Source organism: Sinohyriopsis cumingii, chromosome 1, assembly GCF_028554795.1.
Source record: "Sinohyriopsis cumingii isolate HCF-2022 chromosome 1, ASM2855479v2, whole genome shotgun sequence".
Classification (NCBI taxonomy): Eukaryota; Metazoa; Mollusca; class Bivalvia; order Unionida; family Unionidae; genus Sinohyriopsis; species Sinohyriopsis cumingii.
In genome coordinates, this window is record NC_142961.1 from 36,367,823 (window position 1) to 36,389,024 (window position 21,202).

At 43.1% G+C, this 21,202-nt stretch overlaps 1 long non-coding RNA gene across 1 annotated transcript in view; it reads left to right on the forward strand.

Moving 5' to 3' along the window:
• Nucleotides 1-21,202, forward strand: part of LOC149806705 (uncharacterized) — a 28,806-nt gene that overhangs the window by 4,040 nt on the left and 3,564 nt on the right. The window contains exon 2 of the long non-coding RNA XR_016425107.1: nucleotides 1,442-1,510. This is a non-coding gene — a long non-coding RNA (uncharacterized LOC149806705). The remainder of the gene's footprint in view (nucleotides 1-1,441; nucleotides 1,511-21,202) is intronic.

The window sequence follows — 21,202 nt, forward strand, 5'->3', positions numbered from 1 at the left end:
TTACACTGAAGTTCCAGTTTCTTCCCTTCCCAATTTTGGTTTCTAAAAGGACCAAATATAAGTATTTAAATAAATATTTGAGTCGCCACACTATTCCATCTTTTGAAATAGGTTTTAAGCATTGATTGTATTACTTTTTCATTGTTTGTCTCTGTCTATAGCACAAGTCACATGGGTCATGTATGCGCATTTACTCATTTTAAAATTAAATGTAAATTGTTAATTTTCTTTAACCAAAGTCTACTTAGTGCTGATTATTGAATGCTCTGCACCTTAAATGTCACCAAGAAACCTCCAGACGAAAATTATCAATCGTTATGGACTTTTCAATGGTGGCCATGTACTAAACTTGGTTCAAAATAAGAGCGCGTCGAGTGGAATCGTCACAGTCGAGGGTAGTACGAATTTGTTGATCAATATGCCTAGCTTTCATTGTGACATCACAGCTCAGGACATTCAATCCGAATTGTACTGGATCACGCCTTTAGGTTCATTTCGTCCAAAAATGTATACGTACTTTAACATTAATTTTGCCACATGTACCTCTCGGGGCGTCTAATTAATGACGTTCCACAGGAATATACGAATCCAAAATGAAGTGAATACTTGCCACTTAAAGGTATGTTGATTCAATTTCTATAAAATGACACCCATTACTGAAACAGTCGGTGTTGAATGCTTACATGACCAGTGTGATTGTACTTCTTTTTTCTTTTTCTTTTCAAACTAACTACTTATTTTAGGTAAGTCGATAGTTTTCATTTAACATGGTTACAAATTTCGATTCTTTTCTCTTGATGACGTGTTCTCTGGGATGATTAATACTGATAATATCCTGTTAACACGTGAGCTTTATCTTACGTAAAAGCAAAAGCAAGGATGTTGCTGCAAGCGCCATTTGAGGCAATAAGATCTTCCATTGAATAAAATCCACCTAAAATGGAAGTGTAAGGAAGTTTATTCCAATTTTCGCACTAGAGGACTCAATAAAGGCAATCCTTTTAAAACGAGACGACGAAAATACCGTGTGCAAGTAAGGACAACTTAGAGTTATCGAACGTGAAATTAACCCGTTTAAAACGATAAGTAACTCGGATGGCACTGCCTTTAATTTGTCCCATTTGCACAGGCCGTAAGTCGAAAATTTAAGAGAATTCATCGAACATTTACCCAGGCTATCTTTCAATGTAATTAATTATTTACAAACTTATCACTTATGAACTATTAAATACATTATTTGTTGAGCTATCTCGACTCCAATTTATAAACAATTATAGATTAATCTCATTCTCTGCACCGTCAGTGTATTCGCCAGTGTGCATGTATACAATTTTATTTAGCACTAGTCTCATTAATTGTGCTTCTGACACAATCTCTCTCTCTCTCTCTCTCTCTCTCTCTCTCTCTCTCTCAAACGTCCTTAATCATGGTATACTTGCAGAGTTCCGAGCCAGATTACTCCTGCTGCTGGCGACAGGAAGGGTGGTTCCTGAAGGAATAGATGATGAACGTGAGTATACTGCCTTTTGTTTTCTTTTCTTTTTTTTTGTGTGGCGAATAAGATGGTAATGTTGGATTTGATGTGTAAGTATCATTATACTTGAGGTTGAAAGACTTGCACACAATTCACAATTTGTGGGTGTGGGTGTTGGACAAATATCTTGAATATTCTGTCCATTCTTTATACAAATAAAGTCTTGCTTCTCCACTACTGTCTTCACAGCTGCGACTAAGTTGTTGCATCTGCGGCCAACCTTTCTGTGGCTTTATGGCTATCTTAACGATCATACTGTGGCAAGAAAACAAGGACGTGAAGAGTTTCTAACTGCAGTTGTAGTTCAACTTCGGTGTTTTGAGTAGAAATATCAAAATGAAGAGAAAGCTCACATGCCCTTACATACATACTTGTACTGACATGTTTTTTTTTTTTTAAAATAACTATTATTAGTAGTAGTAAAAATGTGTTTTGTGAAGCTTTGAACCAGGACATAGTAAATATTTGTTTGATGCCAATAAATAGACTGACGAATGTTTGAATTGTCAACATTTTACTGATTGTGTATTCAAACATACAATTTTATGTACACAAACGTATGCTACAAGATAACGTTTTGCACCACCCAGGGCCCTAGAATAATATATACTTAAGTTTACTAACAGCTGCATCTGATCCGACAAAAAAGCCAAACCAAGCCACCGTACCGTCTCCTTTTTTGCGATGCCCACAGAAGGTATAACGGTACCAATTGTACAAACCCAGTTGGGCGGAGCTTAAGGTGTAGGAACATTGTATTCAGAAACAAACAACAAAACTAGTGATTGGTGCATTATGTAAGAGTTGTACTTTCTGTTAGGCTTTTTTTTTAAAAAGTTGAGCCTCTTGGAAACATGTGAGATTATGTTAATTCATATCTAGATCATATTTAGTATTTTTTATGATTTTTTTTTTAAATGTGGTAAACATGGCTGAAATTGTAAGCTGTGACTAGATAACTCTTACCCCTGTCTAGTTCCAGCAGAGTTATCTCTCTTAAATGCATTGGAGTACCTGGTTTTGTCCTTATCAAATTGACAATCTAACATTGTTCTCTATGGCTGTGTGTGACATGCACGATGCTTTAGGATAGAAAGTATGGTTATTTCACAAAACATTAGCATTAAGGTCTATGGAAAAATAATTGGTACCGTGATACCTATAGGGAAGAACAGCCTCACATTGTATCCATAGAAACGCATACATGTGGGCGGCATAAATGAACTGTATTAGTTTTGATGTAGGAAACCAAATGCATGCTGAACATTTTTGGTCAAATATTGACAGTCTTTTAAGAATAAAATGTATGAAATCTTCAGAAAATAGCACAATTTGGCTTTGCATGGGGGCTTTTGAAACAATAGCTATGACAGACATAGACTGATGGCTTTATGACTGTGTAGTCAGCTTCAAGATTGGCATAGATGCAACACAATAAGTTATGTAAAGAAAATATAGTTGATATTGGCGAAATATTGACTATTGTACCTGCGAAAGATGAAATCATGTATAAAAAAACAACTATCTTGTTCTTGTGAGGAATGTCATAAACCAGGATAGAGAACACTCTAGGTTCACTTGTAGATAGATCACTTGTATCATGTATTATATTCTGGTATGAGTAATTTTAGGTAATTTATTAAATATATGGTATTCCTTCCCATTTTGATTTTAATTTTTTGCTCTAATTGTCCATTTTTGTAAACTTTCCTGCCTTTATTTTGTTGATGCAGTTTATTTAGTTAAGTTCTCTTGCATTCCCTTTTGATGAAGTAGCAGGGAATACCAACAAACAAGATCAGTTTCTTTAAGTCAGCATTTCCCATAGTAGTGAAGGGGGGCACTTTACGTACAATGGGAATTAGCATTAAAAACACCCTTGGGGCACTTTACGTACAATGGAAATTTAACATGGAGAAAAATCGTGGGGCACTTTACGTACAAGGGGAATTTAACATGGCGATAAATCGTGGGGCACTTTACGTACAAGGGGAATTTAACAGGGGAATAGAGTTTGGGCTTGTTTAGGGACAAGGGGAATTTAACATGGGATTTTTTTAAAAAAAATTTTTAAAAAAGGGGTAGGCAATTCAAAAGACTATCTCTTTTCCAGAAATATGGCTGGCCCTGAAAAGGGCCTTTGGTTTATGTTAATATACCCTTAACATAGAGGGCATTTGCGACATCTTCTTTTCCTCAAACTTCGTCTTACAGCAGGGCCATACATCAGAGTCCTCTTGAGGCAACCTTGTCTCTCTATATAGACTCTTCTTATCCACAGGCTGCTGTTGGTCCTGTGGACAACGGTCCACTTGGCTCGGACATACATGAGCATGTCCGTCCTGAACATCATTGTTGACACAAGGGTTGAAGATTCAACGTCTGTCCACATGTTGAGGCTCCGAGAATAGGTGAATCAATGCAGTGAACGGCGCTTATTTATAGGGACAGGAAGGATTGAAACGGATTGAGTTCATTCACCAATCCAAACACGCGTTACAGAATTCAGTCAGCCCGCATCCAATCGTAAGAGTGCAGTATGTGACGTCACGTAGTCTATATAGATTCGCTAGCGCTTGTGTGCAGTCAATCTATGCGACAGTGATTCAACATGACGGAAACTCAGAAAACGATCCATTGGGGTGCACCAGCAGGAGAGACTGCCCAAGGGAACTCGGACTTACTTTCAGAAGAAGTGAATTGGGATTTTGTGGATTTTCTCTCCTCGCAAGAATTTGTTCCGGAACCTGCGTTACCTTCTTCATTACCGCAAGTGGAAAATTTTAGACAGAGACAAAAAGAAGAATTGGAGAAATTTATACAACGACAAAAGGAAGCGGAACAGGCTTTTCTCCTACAGCAACAGTAACAAGAAGAAGAGGTAAGAAAAAAACAACAGCAGCAACAGCAAGAAGAAGTAGTAGCAGCAAAGAAACAAGAGGGTGAAAATCAAACGGTCACGGTACTGTTGGACATTTTAGCGGAGTTAAGAAGTCTGAAACAAATGTATCAGACTTCATTATCACGACCGAAGAGAATACGACCTTCCCGAGCTAAACACGTCAACCCTGTGACTAAGCCTACCGTACCACCCTTAGTGATTTCAACCCAATCATCATCAGCATTACGCAGTTCAGAAGTAGGCCTTGGCCGTGGCAAAGGCATAAGGCAGTTAAAGTTGATTGGTTAAACTCACCCTTTCACCATGAAGAAAAAAGGCCCTTTTCAGGGCCACCCACATTTCTCGAAAAGAAATACAATTTCAATTTGCCAATAACTCAAAAAAACCCCACCCATTTTACCCTTATAGTACGTGTCTGTGTATGAGTGCGTGAGTGTACGTTCTTATTTTAAAATCACAACTCAAAGACACTTACCTTATATCATTCATTTATTCTTTTCTCCATTTTTTACAATCCAATTCACAATTCACAACACAACACTTTAATGAAAAGTTCATTGACTTCTTCTTTCTCCTTGTTTAGTCTCTCTGTTTCTTGAATTTCTTCACTGTCTTTTCCTCATTTTCTTCCCTTCTTCTTTTCTTCTTCTCCTCTTTCTTTGCCTCTTGTAAATAGAATTGTCTTTTTTCTTCCTCTAAAGAATCCCTCTCTTCTTTCGAAGAATCCCTCTCTTCTTCTGAAGAATTCCTCTTTTCTTCTGACTCCTCTTGTTTCTTTTTTGGGCAATCTGGAGACCAATGTCCTTTTTCTTTACAATAATAACAGGTATCTTGACTTTTGTCTTTTTTAGTCCCTGTTTTTGTTCTTGTTTGACGGTCTGGACACTCTGAAGACCAATGCCCTTTCTTCTGACAGATATAGCAAGTATCTTGACTTTTATCTCGAAAGGAAGGAGAGTAGTCCGTCGGCTGGTCTGAAGAGAATTTTCTAATGACCCCTCGCAAAGCTCTAACGAAACGTTCCATCTGGTCAGTCTCTTCCATCGTTGTGCTCGGCTTGAGAGTGAAATGAATAGTGAAAGGACAAGACACACACCCTTTTATATACGCTGGTCTGCTATGACTATAAAGTAGTTTATGGTGTTTGAACTTGAGTCATTTGACTTTTTGCTTTCAAGATGAAACGATCCCATTCATTCGAGAAGAAAGAAGAAGAAGAAAGTAAGAGGCAGAAACGTGATCTATCGCCTCGAACCAGGGCTGAAATCTTGGCACAAATTCATGCCAGTGATTTTGAAGAGGACATGAGTGAACCAGAATTTGAAACCTCTAAACCAAGTTTACCACCCTTAGTCAACCCTGAAAAGTACTATTCCATTCGAGAGACGGAAAAGCGCTCCTCTAGAAAATTTAGAACCACGGCTTACAAATACACGGTGAAGTTTAAAGATTTCAAGGCTGAAGTACCGTTAGAGAAAGCAGAAGTGTTCATCACTGAGGTGTGGGATTCTTTGCTTACTGCACTCAAGCAACAATGTCAACCCAAAGAAGACGATCGTTTGAGACTTTCCATACAACACGACGGTTTGAAATCCCCTGTTTGGATCGAGTTTAGCACCCCTGCAGAATTGACCGCTTCCAAAATCATGGACAAGATTCAACACGTACAACAATCTAATGACCAGTTTGACATCACCGATGGAAAAGCCACATTGGACATGACCCACGTCTCTCCTCCTCAAGGGACCGGACGCAAAAAGATGTTATTGGTGGACGACCTTCGCAACACCAAAAAGAGTCTCGTCCTAATTAACAACCCTCATGACCAGATGTGTTTAGCCCGTGCCATCGTGGTGGGACGAACCTATGCCAACAAGAACGACACGGTAGAATGGAAAAGAACCTGGAACACTATTCAACGATCCGATCGAGCCAAACAACGAAGCGAAGCAGAACTCCTGTTACAACAAGCCGGACTGTCCAAAGACACACCCTGTGGCATTCCTGAGATGCAAAAATTGCAAGATGCCCTAGCTCCACGCTACACCTTGAAAGTGCACCCTCAAGAAGTGCGCGGACCTCTGTTGTTTCGAGGCCAAGACTTTAAGGACGGAAAATACATTCACCTTTATCATCACGATGAACATTTCGATACCATTACCAGTATCACCGGATTCCTGAAATACAGTTATTACTGTGAGAAATGTGACCATGGTTATAACAATCGAGAGCAACACAAGCATTGTGGATCGAAATGCACAGGATGTTTGGCCTCTTCACCCTGTCTGAGCGAAGAACCAGTGCCTTGTTCAACCTGTCTGCGCACGTTTGTCAGCCCTACCTGTTACCAACAACATTTGAAGACGCAAGGTTCACAGAAGAAATGCGCTTGTCAACTGCTGAGATTGTGCTCTACGTGTGAACAAGTCATACGTACCAATAATACCAAGGCACACGTATGTTCAGGAAAGAAAAAATGTCACATTTGTCACCACATCGTGGACTTGGAACACCAATGTTACGTGCAAAAATACCAACCCCCACCAGAGAAAGAGGACGGTCACAAGAAGAAAGGCAATTTCATCTTTTTCGATTTCGAATGCATGCAAGAGACCGGCATTCACATTCCTAATTTCTGCGTGGCTCATCGAGCGTGCGAGAAGTGCATTCAAGAACCTATCTTCAGTCATTGCCCTCACTGCAGCAAGATACCCGGAGGGCGTGAAAAAATCTTTCGGGGACCAAACACGTTAGCCGATTTTGCCCAATGGGTCTTAGACCCCGTCGACAAGACGTGGAGCCAAGAGGACATCGAACGTTACGGAGATTGTCATCGTCATGCCACGGTGATGGCTCACAATTTCTCCGGATACGATGGACAGTTTCTCTTGAGGTACTATACGGAACAAGGCACCGAACGTCCTAAAGTGACTTTGAACGGAGCCAAAATCATTTTCATGCAAGTGGGACAAGTGCAGTTTAAAGATTCGATGAGCTACTTGGCCATGCCTTTGAGTCGAATGCCTAAAACGTTTGGAATGACAGAAATGGCTAAAGGGTACTTTCCACACTTTTTCAATACGGAAGCCAATCAACACGCCGTTCTACCCCATTTACCTGAGGCTCACTATTACGACCCCGACAACATGCGTACCGAACAACGAAAAGCTTTCTACGCTTGGTACCAGGCTCACGCCTCGGACCCTTTTGACTTTCAGGAAGAAATGCTAAAGTATTGTCGTTCCGACGTGGACATTTTACGGCGTTGCTGTGGAAAATTTCGAGAACTGTTCATGGAACACGGAGGGGTCGATCCTTTGAAAGAAGCTTGCACCATTGCCAAAGCGTGTTCCTTAGTGTATCGACAACGATTCATGCCTGAAAAGACCGTGGCTGTCATCAGTCCTCAAACGACCCACTTTGTCAAACGTCAATACTCGGTCAAAGCCCTACGTTGGTTACATTACTTGTGCGACAAGGAAGACAAGTGGATTCAGCATGCCCGCAACGGAGGGGGCGAAAAGACCATCGGAACGTATTCGGTCGATGGCTGGGACTTAGAAAACCCCAAGATCGTGTACGAGTTTAACGGTTGCTTATTTCACGGATGTCCCGTCTGTTACCCTGACCGTGGCACTAAAAATCAGTTTTTGCAACGAACCATGGAAGACTTGTACCAGGACACTTGTCAGCGGCGCCTAAAGTTGGAACAGCAAGGATACCAAGTGGTGGAAATGTGGGAACACGAGTACGATCACCGTATGAAAACCGATCCCGAGTTTAAACGCCTCGTGGAAAGTTACCAGTTCGTGGACCCGCTGAACCCGAGGGATAGTTTGTACGGAGGAAGGACCAATGCCACCTGTTTGCTGTACCAAGCCGACGAAGAGAAAGGAGAAGAAATCAAATACTTGGACGTGTGTTCGCTGTATCCCTACGTGTGCAAATATTGTCGTTTTCCCGTAGGGCACCCACAATTGCTGACGGAACACATCGACCTGGTCAACATTCGACAATACGAAGGCTTGATCAAGTGTAAAGTTTTGCCTCCCACGAACCTCTACCATCCCGTCTTACCTCACCATTGTCAAGGCAAACTGATGTTTCCCTTGTGCCGTACTTGTGCCGAAACGTGCAACCAAGACCAAGCTTGTCAGCACACCCAGGAAGAACGGGCCTTGACGGGAACCTGGGTCAGCGTAGAATTGTTCAAAGCTTTGGACATGGGATACCAACTGTTAGAAGTGTACGAAATTTGCCACTTTCCCAAGACACAACAATACTGCAAGGGTGACCCTACTCAGAAAGGCATTTTCGCCGACTACGTGGATGCCTTTTTGAAACTGAAACAAGAAGCCAGCGGCTATCCTTCCTGGTGTCACACTCCCGAAGACCAAATAAAATTCAAAGAGAAATACTACGAACAAGAAGGCATCACTTTAGACCACATCGAGAAAAACGAAGGCAGGCGATCGTTTGCCAAAGTGATGTTAAATTGCTTGTGGGGTAAAATGGCACAACGACCGTGTTTACCCAAGACGGAATATTTGACAGAACCTTCCCGCTACTTCCAGATGATTCACGACAAAACCAAATACATGAAACACGTGGACGTCGTTCGAGAGAATTTAATCTTGGTCAATTACGAAGAAGATCTGGACTTTGTACAAGACGACCCTTTTGGAAATGTCATCATTGCGGCTTACGTGACAGCCCATGCTCGCTTAAAATTGTACGAAGCTTTAGAACTGTTAGGGGAACGCGTCCTGTACTTTGACACGGACAGCTGCATTTACATCCATCACCCGATTCAACATCACCCTAACATCGAAGGAGACCGTTTAGGAGCCTGGACAGACGAGCATCCCGACGACAAGATTCTAAGTTTCGTCAGTGGCGGTCCCAAAAATTACGGCTACGAATACCGGGACAAACAAGGAGAAGTGCACACGACGTGCAAAGTGAAAGGACTGACTCTGAATTATCGTACCAGTCGAGTGGTCAACTTTGGGGTATTGAAAGAAGCCTTGCAATCGGGAGAGGATGGAAACTTTAAAGTGGCCACCTATCAACCGAACAAGATTGTACGTTTACCCACTCACCACATCGTCAGTCGACCCCTGGAAAAAATCTATCAAATCGTGTACCAGAAGCGAGTGAGACTTCCCAATCATTTCACCTTACCGTACGGTCACGTCGGTATTGGTCTGTATATAAAAAAGAACCCTAGGCAAGATCGATAGTTCATTGGGACTACCAAGACCGAGCGAACAAGATGAATACTTTGAAAGAGGCATCGTTCCAGTTTGGGGATTGTAAAAAAGTTGTATCTTCCTCTAGTGTGACTAATACTGGATGGATAAGACCCATGCATTGCGACGGAAAATGTCCGGAAGGAAACTGCAATTGTCCATGTGGTTACCATTGTAATTGCGTAACGGAGTTTGCAGACGAGTGCGATTGTGAGCCTTGCGATGGGACCGATGCTGTACCTTGTGACCTGAGCGATGCCGTAAAGCATCATGGGAACTTTAGTACCCCTATCATGGAAAGTGATGCTGTGCGTGTCAAACCTGTGGGATGCGAAAGTGATGCTGCTCGTCCTCTTGGACATTTTACTGGGTTTCGTTTTAAAGGGGAATGTCCACCTTCACGTCTACCCCCTTACGGATGTCATCGAGCCCTGAGCAAACTCCTACCTATGTCACTTAACCATCATCGAAACGAACCTGTGAAAAACGAATATTCGTTTCCTGTGCGTTCGTCGGAATACTGTGACTTTGAAAATCGTCTTCAATCGTTCAAAGGAAAATGGCCAAAGTATCTGGGAGGACCGACCCCTGAAGAATTAGCCAGAGCCGGATTTTTCTACTTGGGCGAAGGAGATAAAGTCAAGTGCTTCAGTTGCGGTGTGTCACTTCACCACTGGGAACCGCAAGATTCGGCCTACGTAGAACATGCTCGATGGTCACCGAATTGTCATTACTTACCTTTAGTGGGACCGAGACATTGAAGTAACTTTTTACCATAATCATCTGTTCATGGATACTTTACAAGAGAACATTCGTGCTTTGCCTTTGGAGTTGAGAGAACGCATTTATCGAGAACTGGTCAAAATACAAGTGAAACGTAAAGAACAATTGCATCCGATACGTCACCGGTGTTTGAACCACTGGTACCTGAAGGCTATACAAGGACTGATTCAATTGAAAGTGTTCCATTGGACAGACATTGATCAACGACCTCCTGGTTATAAAAAGGAATGGTTTGGTATTGACGATTTTATCTACTACATTGTAAACGTACTGCATCGAATTCCAGAGGAAGAGTTAACGAATTACCAACATCTTGAACACAATGTCAACTTGGTGAAAGAGGAAACTTCTGAACGAATTGTAATGTGTAGATTAGTGACTCAACGATTTAAATTCGACACTGAAGTGAAACCATGTTTGTGCAAAGAGTACATTTCTTGTGTCAGACCAAAGAGGATTTAGTATGACCTATTCATGGATACTTTACAAGAGAACATTCGTGCTTTGCCTGTGGAGCTGAGAGAACGCATTTACCGAGAGCTGGTCAAAATACAAGTCAAACGTAAAGAACAATTGCATCCGATACGTCACCAGATCTTTAACCACTGGTACCTGAATGGTATAAGAGAACTGATTCGTCAGAAATTCTTTCAATGGTCAGACATTGTTCAAAACTTTGAGGTCGCTAATGATCGACATGTTCATGATTATGGTTACTTCGAGATTCACCTAGTGCAACGCATTGAGGAAGACAAGTTAAAGGATTACAAACATATTTTACGTGGAATCTGCTTAGCGGAAGAGGAAACACCTAAACGAACTCTGACGTTTCGGTTACAGTATGCAAGATTTAGATTCCCTACTGGAGAACGAAGATCTCTGGCTAGAAAGTACGTGTATTGCATCCAAAAAAAAGAGAATATAAAAACAGGCTGCCATGCCACGGTTTATGTCACATGTCATCCAACAGATTCCGTGGAAGGAACTCAATGACCATATTCAAACCGTGGATCATTACCATCGATTATTACAAGAACTGTATCCATTCAATTTGGGACGACAAGTGGTGTGTGTCTTAGTGACTTGTTTTTTGGGATTTCGTTTACCAGCCGATTCTTTGTGGACTCTTTACGATCAGTACTTACCACCTCCATGGCCTTAAATGGTCACGAAAAACTCCTTTTGCTCAAAGCCTTGCGGTTTCATCTGGATACTTCTCGACCTCAACAGGAAAAAAAGATTCGTCAACTTTTAGCTACCCAAGACGTGTATGACGATGTGTGTGTAGCTTGTGACTTACACCCTCATTGGACAGATGTTCGTGACTGGAAAAAGGGGGGTTTTGAGGCTTGGACCCAAGAAGTGGCCCAGTATGCACAAGAGTTGTTCAAGGAAAAAAGTTACTTTTCAACCCGTGTTAGTGACGGTGCCAGAAGAACCCGTCACCGAGAACAACCACTCGCTTCAGGACAGGACTGTCATGGACATGCCTGAAAGGTCATTCCGGGAGGACACTTGTGTGACAATACCTCATGTAGAGACTGTAAGAACATTACACACTGTCCCTAGGACATCTTGGTTACCCAAAACATGTTGTACAGACACTTGTTTATATTTCACTTTGATCGCTTTGCTGTGTTTTATATTCCTGTACATCACTATTTGGGTTGTATGTATTTTTGTCTTTCGTGTTCATATTTGAAACATTCAATAAACGTGTTCTGAAAAAAAGTATATAAACTCTTGTCTTGTTTGTTTTTCGTGTCACAAGTGACATTTCTCATACCATGGCTACCTCTGCTGTCTCTGCTCCCTCTTCCTCTACTGTCAAAGTCATCGACGAACACTTAGATCGTGCCAGTTGGGAGGCTTTGTATCTTCGCCATCCCTTTAACATGCTCATTGCTGGACCTAGCGGTTCAGGCAAAACCGAATTCGTCAAACGTTTGATCGAACATAAACATCATTTGATCGATCGGCCCCCTCAACGGATCGTGTGGTGTTACAAAGAGTGGCAATCGGCGTACAGCCTTTTGCGAGAAAGTCAAGGCGATTCCATCGTGTTTGTGGAAGGCATTCCTAAAGAAGACGACGGCATCGTCTCTGACTCCCGTCAAACCCATTTGGTCATTTTCGACGACATGTTAGGAGAAGACGAAGAAGAAATTAAATTGTGGTTCACGCGCAAAGGGCATCACCGTAATGCCAGTGTCGTTTACATCACCCAAAATTTGTTTCAACAAAGTAAAGCCCATCGCACCATCAGTCTCAATGCACATTACGTGGTCTTGTTTAAAAGTCCTCGAGATAAATCGCAAGTGCAAGTCTTAGCCAAACAGTTAGGAACGCCTTGGCTGACTCAGGCGTACGACGATGCCACTCAAACTCCACACGCCTATTTACTCGTCGATTTGAAACCTACGACTCCCGAGGATTTGCGATTTCGTACCCACTTGTTTCACCACTGGTGCCAAGACGGAGGGCCTGTCCTGTACACGTCTCCGTCCTCGACTTCATTTCACTCCCCATGAAAAAAATCTATAAAAACCTCAGACCCTTTTTCGTCTGTCTCACACAGTGTGAACATGACGTCCCTTCAGTCGCATCTTCCCGTCAAATTGATTCGTGCCTTGTATGGCATCAGTCGAGAAAAAGATCCACAAACACGAGCTCGTGTCTTAGAAGCTAGTCTCAAAGAAGTCTTACGATGGTTCACGGTGACGGCACGTCAATTACTCCAAGGAATCATTCAGATTCCTCATCAAACCCAACGCTTTTTCGATCGAAACAAAGTCGCTTTGGTCCAACTGGCCGATCCCCGCATCGACACTCAAACCAAAAAACAAATCATTTTGAAACCTGGTGGGAGCGGTACTCTAGGAGGGGTCATCATTCGCTCACTCTTAAGATGGGATCCTAATGCCCCCAAAGTTATCCCCAAGACAAAAGTTCAACGAAGCCCCAAGAAGAAAAAGAAAAAGACCAAGTCCCCAAGAAGAATAACTTCTCCAGTGGCAGGACCCTCCTCTGACCAGACACCACCACCATCACCCCGGAAAAAGAAAAGAAGCCCCCAGAAAAAGAAACAGAGAAAAAGTCCCCAGAAAAAGAAAAGTCCACAGAAGAAAACTAGTCGCAAGAGAGGCACTTCGGCCAGGACGCAACCTTACACTCTCAAACCACGACCTGCCACGGCAGTGACTGCGTCTCCGGCATCCTCACGTTCGTCCACTTCTCCGTTGATGACACCCAGAACTGAAGAGTACTTGGAGACGTTGATCACACCAAGAACATCTCCGTTGATGACCCCCAAAAGAACTTCCCCAGTGGCAGGACCCTCCAATTTAGTGGCAGTGGCTGCTGCTCACAAAGTACCTTCTCCCAAAATCAAAGTCCAAGAAAGATCGGGCATGTTACAAAGTTTACTGGATTTGTCCAAGCAAGAACTGGCTCGATTTACTCCGTTGCGTACCCCTGCACGACGTGTCATGCCTGTCCTCAAACTGATAAAACGTAAAGACAATCAGTGGCGACGCGTTCCAGTATAAAAAGAGCCTGTGACCAAGTCGGGGTATCAGTGAACTTGTAAAAGATGTCACCTCCAAGAAGCCACAAAAGAAAGAGACAAAGGCAGACGCGTCATCCGACAAAGCGCTTAGCCAAGCATCGACATTACCCTAAGAAAAGACACAGTCGTTCCAAGAAAAAGAGGCGTCAACAAAGGGGAGGATTCCTTGGCGATTTTGGGAAAAACATTGTCACCTTTATGACAAAGCGATAGTCCCAAAAAAAGATAAAAGGGTGTGCGTTAAGTCATCGACGTTAGTGTCTGTTCGGTGAATGTCCCGGAACCCACAAGCAAAAATGTCACCCTCCAGAAAACCCCAAGGAAAGAAAAGGAAAGGACTGCCACCACGTTTAGCTAAACATGGGGACCTGTTATCTGTCCTGTCCAAAGCTTCTCCACCCCTACGAAAAAAACTCATTCAAACGGCCTCCAAAGAGGTCATCGATACCGTCTGCGAATGTTGTTTGAACGTTTTGAAAGGCACGATCCCTTTGTCCAAACACCAGAAACAATGCTTAGGCAAACATCGTCACGTTCTTCGGAAAATGGTTCAAAAGAAAATTCCCATTCGTCAAAAAAAGAAGATGTTGGTCCAACGTGGAGGCATTTTACCTCTCTTGTTAGGCCCCATACTAAAAGGAGTCTTGGGAACCATGTTGGGAGGACTGATGGGAGCAAGATAAAAAGGCCTTCGGAAGTCCCAAGATCTCAGAATCGACCCCTGACAACCCCATGGAAGGACGAAAACTAGCTTTAGTGCCTTACAAACGATGGATGGAATACCATCGGTGGCAAGAACAACGCACCCCGCATTTACCTCCCAATCCCAATTTGAGCGAGATGTCCCAGTTACAACACGAATTGCAATCCTTGATGGATCGCCAAGATTTGTCCGAAACAGAAAAATCGCAAAAGTACGGTCAACTCTTGCAAAGACTGCAACTCTTTCACCAGAAAGCTTTAGACGAAACAGCTCTACCCACTCTGAAAGATTTTAAGACCTTGATGAAAAGTCCAGCACCATCACCAGTACCAGTACCAGTACCACCAGTACCCGTGACCAAGACAGAAAAAGGAGAAGAAGAGGAAGGGTTTCAAACTCCACCAGAAAAATTACGCAAGTTAACAACACCACCTACCTCCAGAATTGGATGGATTAAAAAGATGATGGCCACCCCTTCTTCCTCACAAGAGAAAAAGAAAGTGAAGACAGAAGTGAAGACAGAAGTGAAACAAGAACCGATATCCCCCGCTCAGACATCCCCCTCCTCTTCGACACCTATTGCCGGTCGCACACGCAAAGCCTTGCAATCCAAGAAAATACCCCAAGAGAAAAAGAGTAGCCTCTTCCAAGAGTGGGTGCCTTATTAACACACCAATCAACACAAAAAAATGGAAAAAGTCTTAGCCAGCATTTACTACGATCCCTCCCATCCTGCAGGTTACGCAGGAGTTCAAAAATTGTATCGTGCTGCCAAAACGCGACTGAAAAGTCTCCGTTTACCTCAAGTACAACGATGGTTACAAGAACAAGCTACCTACACTTTACACAAGCCCATTCGACGCAAGTTTGCCAGAAGTCGCACCCGAGTGGAAGGCATCGATCATCAATGGCAAGCCGATTTAGCCGATGTCTCTCATTTGGCCAGCTACAATCGCGGCTACAAATATTTGTTTTGTGTCATCGACGTCTTTTCCAAGTTTGCCTGGGTCGTGCCCTTGACTTCCAAATCCAGCAGCGAGTTAGTGCGAGCCCTGCAACGGGTGTTGAAACAAAGCGGTCGTCACCCTCTTCGATGGCAAACGGACAAAGGCACCGAATTTCTGAACCAAGCTTTCCAAAAAGAATTAAAGAAACGTGACATTCATTTTTTTACCACCGAGAATCCCGAAACCAAAGCCAGCATCGTGGAACGTTTTCAACGCACTTTGAAAGAACGCATGTGGAAATATTTTACGCATCACCACACTCTGAAGTACATCGACATCTTACCGCACCTGGTGCAAGCGTACAACCAATCTTACCATCGAAGCATCGGACGTGCCCCGCAAGACGTGACTCCCGACAACGAAGTGCTGGTGTTCGAGCGCCTGTTCGGTACGTCCCCGACGAGGGCTGTCCCCAAGAAAAGTGGAGAGTTGACCGTAGGAGATTGGGTGCGCATTGGCAAAACCAAACGCACTTTCGACAAAGGTTACTTACCTAACTGGACGACCGAACTGTTTCGCGTCACTGGACGAGTACATGGCCGTCATCCTGCCGTCTATAAATTGGAAGACATGAACGGAGAAGTACTCAAAGGAACGTTTTATTTGCCCGAGTTACAACGTGTCACCAAAAAAGAAGACGACGTGTACGACATCGAAAGCATTCTCGAACGCAGAACCCGTAAAGTGGGCAAACGACGTGTCAAAGAAGTCAAAGTACGTTGGAAAGGATATCCACCCAGTTTCGATTCTTGGATCGACGCTTCGCAAGTCATCGACTATAAAAAGAAGAAGTGACCATCATGCCCTTTCACACAGCAGCAGACGCAGCTACGTCGACCAGTCCTTCTTCCCCTAGTTCTTCTGTGCAAGATTTACAAAAACAACCCTTGTGGGTGTGGTGTGGAGAACGTGTGCCTAAAACGCAAATCGTCTTTTTCTGCCAAATTTTCGTGGTGTATTGTGTCATCGGGGCAGCCATCGCCAATTTGAGTTTGCAACAAGGAGACAAACAATTGTGGACCATTTTATTGAGCAGTTGCATCGGTTACCTGCTTCCCAATCCGTCCCTGAAATTCTCCTCGAACGGGAACGTTGTGTCCAGTGCCAGTGTCAGTGCCAGTCACCACTCCAACAACAATCACAACCAGAACCCCATTTTGGGCGGAGACACGCCTCTGACGTCCATTAATAACCCCTCGGAGAGCCACAGAACTCTGGAATTATGAGTCACCAAAACCAATTTTACTTAACCTTACCCAGTGACAGTTCCATGGAGGTGTTTCCCAACAACGCGTTGTGCTGTTACACGGCCAAATTACCTCAAGCCATCCCCTTAGATCACGAAGCCCATTGGGAAGTGGCTTTAGTGGAAATGATTCACCCAACCCAAGTCCTCAATGTCCTTCCCAATCAAAATAAATTTGAGGTGGAAGTTTATGACGAACAACTGCAAAAGTGGATGGATGACAATAGTAAATATAAGCATAAAATCCCTGACAAAGACAATCCAAAGTGGACCGACTATCACTTGTTCATTACCCCAGGCTATTATTTTAGTGGTCAACATTTGGTCAACACCATAGCCACCAAGTTTAATGGCGTGTTTGGGGAAGCTTTTAAGAATGTCAAGAACAAAACTGTCACCCTGGAATACCACAAAACAGCTCGTCGCTTCCTGATCAAATTTCCTGAGGGGGAAAAAATCATGGGTTTCTATTTTAATGATGAATTGTTTGACATGTTGGGTGGTGACATAAAGATGAGGAAGAAAACAGAACAAACACAAAACGAAAAAGCCGTCATTTACAGCAACGAGACTTTTGGCCAGTATTTTCGTACCCCGGTAGAACTGAACCAAGGACTGAATTTGATGTTCGTGTATTCCGATGTGGTGGAATACAACGTGGTGGGACACACCTCCGTACCGTTACTGCGTGTCATTCCTTTCAAAGTGGATTCTGCCGCGAATGCTGACGAGGAAGGTGGAAACACTTACCACGTCCACCGCGAATTTGTCCATCCTCACTATTTACCGGTCAGCAAGTCGTATTTGGACACGGTCAACATTACTATAAAAGGAGATCTGGGACAAAATATTCCATTCACCAAAGGAAAAGTCACGGTGAAACTCCATTTTCGAAAACGGTTCTCTCACGACTCGTAAGCAAGTCATGTATCCAGTGTACCGAGGGGTGGCACGACAGCGAGGACACGGTTTAGGAGATATGTTAAAATCGGCCTTTCGTTCGGTGGCTCCGGTGTTGAAACCGATGGTGACACGCGGATTGCACGCCTTGAAAGATGCGGCACTGACGCAAGGCAAAGAATTTCTCCAAAATGTCATCATCGACAAACAAAACCCTAAAGAAGCCTTCATGAGGGCAGGTAAAAATGTCTTGCTGCAAACGGGCAAAGACATTTTGGGCCGACGAGACACACCTATAAATGTTCTGCACGCTACCGAGTCAGGCATTCAGCAAGGACAAGGCAGAAAGAGACGACGAAGAAAACACCCTTTCACCAGACTTCAAGCGAGAAAGGCCAAGAAAAGAAGAACCGTTCGAGACTTAGACGTTTTCGATTATTGAGAAAGAGAAAAAAATGATGCACCGAGAGTCTTGCGCTTGTTCCAAGACGGAACTGGATCTGTTTGCCATGCCCCCCACGATGATGACCATGCAAGAATCCCAGTGGGTGGAATTTAATCCCATCTCCACATTGACCGATTCTGCTCCCATCGAATTTGAAATCAAAGGACAGCCCGAAGATTACATCGATCTGAATAGCAGTTACCTGTACTTGAAAGTCAAAGTAACCGAAGCGAACAACGGTGCCATAGACAATGATGATGTAGTAGCTCCCGTCAACAATTTCATGCATTCCTTGTTTAGCGAAGTGGACTTGTACTTGAATAACAAACTGGTCAGCAGCAGCATGGATACTTACCCTTATCGAGCGTACCTGGAAAATCTCTTGACGTACGGAAAAGAAGCCAAGAACACTCATCTGGATGCTTGCGTGGTATGGAAACCTGACCAAGCGGATAGGTTCAACAAAACTACAATTGTTGCTGGGGAGGAACCAAATACAACGGGATTTGTAGAACGAAGAAAGAAAATTCATCTAAGTCGTAGTTTAGAACTGATGGATCGCTTGCATTTGGACATGTGGTTACAAGAGAAGTATTTGCTGAACGGGGTGGATGTCCGCCTGAGACTGAATCGCAGTAGTGCTGCTTTCCATTTGATGACTGGTGCTGCTGATGCCACTTACAAAACCACCATCGAAGAAGCCAAACTTTATGTGCGTCGTGTGGAAGTGTTACCTAAAGTAGGTAACGACATCAGTCAGACATTGAGCAGAACAACCGCCAAGTATCCCATACGACGCGTAGAAGTGAAAACGTTCACCATTGCCTCTGGACTCCGATCCAAGATCGAAGATCATCTGTTCCAAGGACAGTTACCCAAACGTTTGATTGTTGGCATCGTCAAGAATTCAGCTTTCAATGGTGTCTATAACGAAAATCCTTTTCAGTTTCAACATTACAGAGTGTCCAAGATCGAAGTCAGCCGCGATGGCAAGACCTTGTGTACCCGACCTTTCGAACCTGTCTTTCATGCCGCCGATAAGACTAAGTCGAATTACTTGAGATCGTACTTGTCCCTGTACGAAGCCACCGGACAGTTAGGAACCAACACCAGTCACGGCATTACGTACGACGAATATGCAGAAGGCTATGCTTTGTGGGCTTTCGATTTCACTCCTGACCAGGGCAGCGACGAGGGACATTTCCACCCTATAAAATCTGGCCAGATTCGTGTGGAACTTCAGTTTGCGGTTGGTCTACCAGAGACGGTGAACGTCATCCTGTATGCAGAATTCGATAATACCATAGAAATCAACAGTTTGAGAGAAGTCATTCTAGATTACTAGAAGCCATGCAAGACTGTTATCCCTCTTTACAAAGTGAAGAAACTTTGGACATGGAATGTGAGGAGACCGTGGAAGGAGAATCCCAAGACGAAGAAATTGTCATGATGAAGTCGAGATGGCCAGAACAAGAAGCCCATTTAGTCTCCTGTTTTGCCAAACACTTGGTCGACAAAATGACGGAATTGATCAAAAAAAATTGCTATGGATGTCAAAACGATCATCCCAGTCAAATTCAACACGATAAATGCCTGATGTTAAGTCAAGAAGAAAAATTGGACGAGTATCTGGACGAAGCTTGGAGTCTCATCTCGAACAAAGACGTGTTGCACCAGTGGTATAAAGACTTGCGTGAACATTCTTGTCCACCATTAACCACTCAAGAGATCCATCGTATCGAAGCTCTCCTGAATCAGAGTGAGGAAACAGAACGAATAACCGTTTATTCGTCAGACATTTTCAAGCAAAAAGTCAGGATCGAATTGACCACTTATTATTACCTGTGAAGAAGAAAAAAGCACACACAAATCAATGGATACCTGGGAACTTTATTACCTTTTGAACCACAGTTCGTATACGGCTTCTTGGAATCCTGTCGTCTGTGCTAAAGATGAACTCCCTCATCGCAAACCTAAAGACCATCAAGCTTACGTGATCAACACGGACGACAGTCATCTCCCAGGAACCCACTGGGTAGCCGTCTACTTTCCTCAAGAAGGCTGTGTGGAATATTTCGATTCGTACGGATTGCCCCCTTTGGAAGACGATATCATTGACTTTATGAGAAGAAATGCTCAAACCACCCGATTCAATAATGTGAAATTACAAGGCACAGATTCCTTGGTGTGTGGACAATATTGTGTGTATTTTCTGCATCATCGCAGCCTGGGCTATTCCTTAGAACATTTAGTGACTCATTTCGATCCTCGTTCTTCTGCTAGAAACGATGTGAAAGTAGACCGATGGTTTTGTGACCATTATGCTTATCTTTTGTCTCAAGCTAGGAAACGTAGTGTCCATCAATGGCCTAATGATTTCCAACAGTGGAAATCACAATTTCATTCACAACGTTGTCAGCCTTGTTCAAAAGTAGTTAGTATTTGAAGAAAAAATGTTTGTGATTTGAAAAAAATTGTTAGATGTTATAGTGTTGGATTATTGTTAAAAAATGTTAGAAATGTTGTTGTTTAGTGTTAAGTGATTTTTGAATAAAAAATGTTGTGTTTTGAAAAAAATGCCTTTGTCTTTTGTTTAGCTATAAGAATGTTGGATTGATGCTCTTTCATTTCTTACTATCCCTCTCATGAACGTTGCGGCTCGAAAACCGTGTGGGGGATGTTTTCCTTCACGTCCGCGCTTTAACTTTAAGAACCGGGGTTGTTCCCAGTCTAACCATCCATTGTCGACTCATCCTCCTAAGAAGATGTGCTCCAAACTAGCTAAGCTCAACGAAGCCTACGTGAATTTGCATAGGGTCAGACACAGTCTGATACCGAAGCCAGAAGAAATAGAGAATGTGA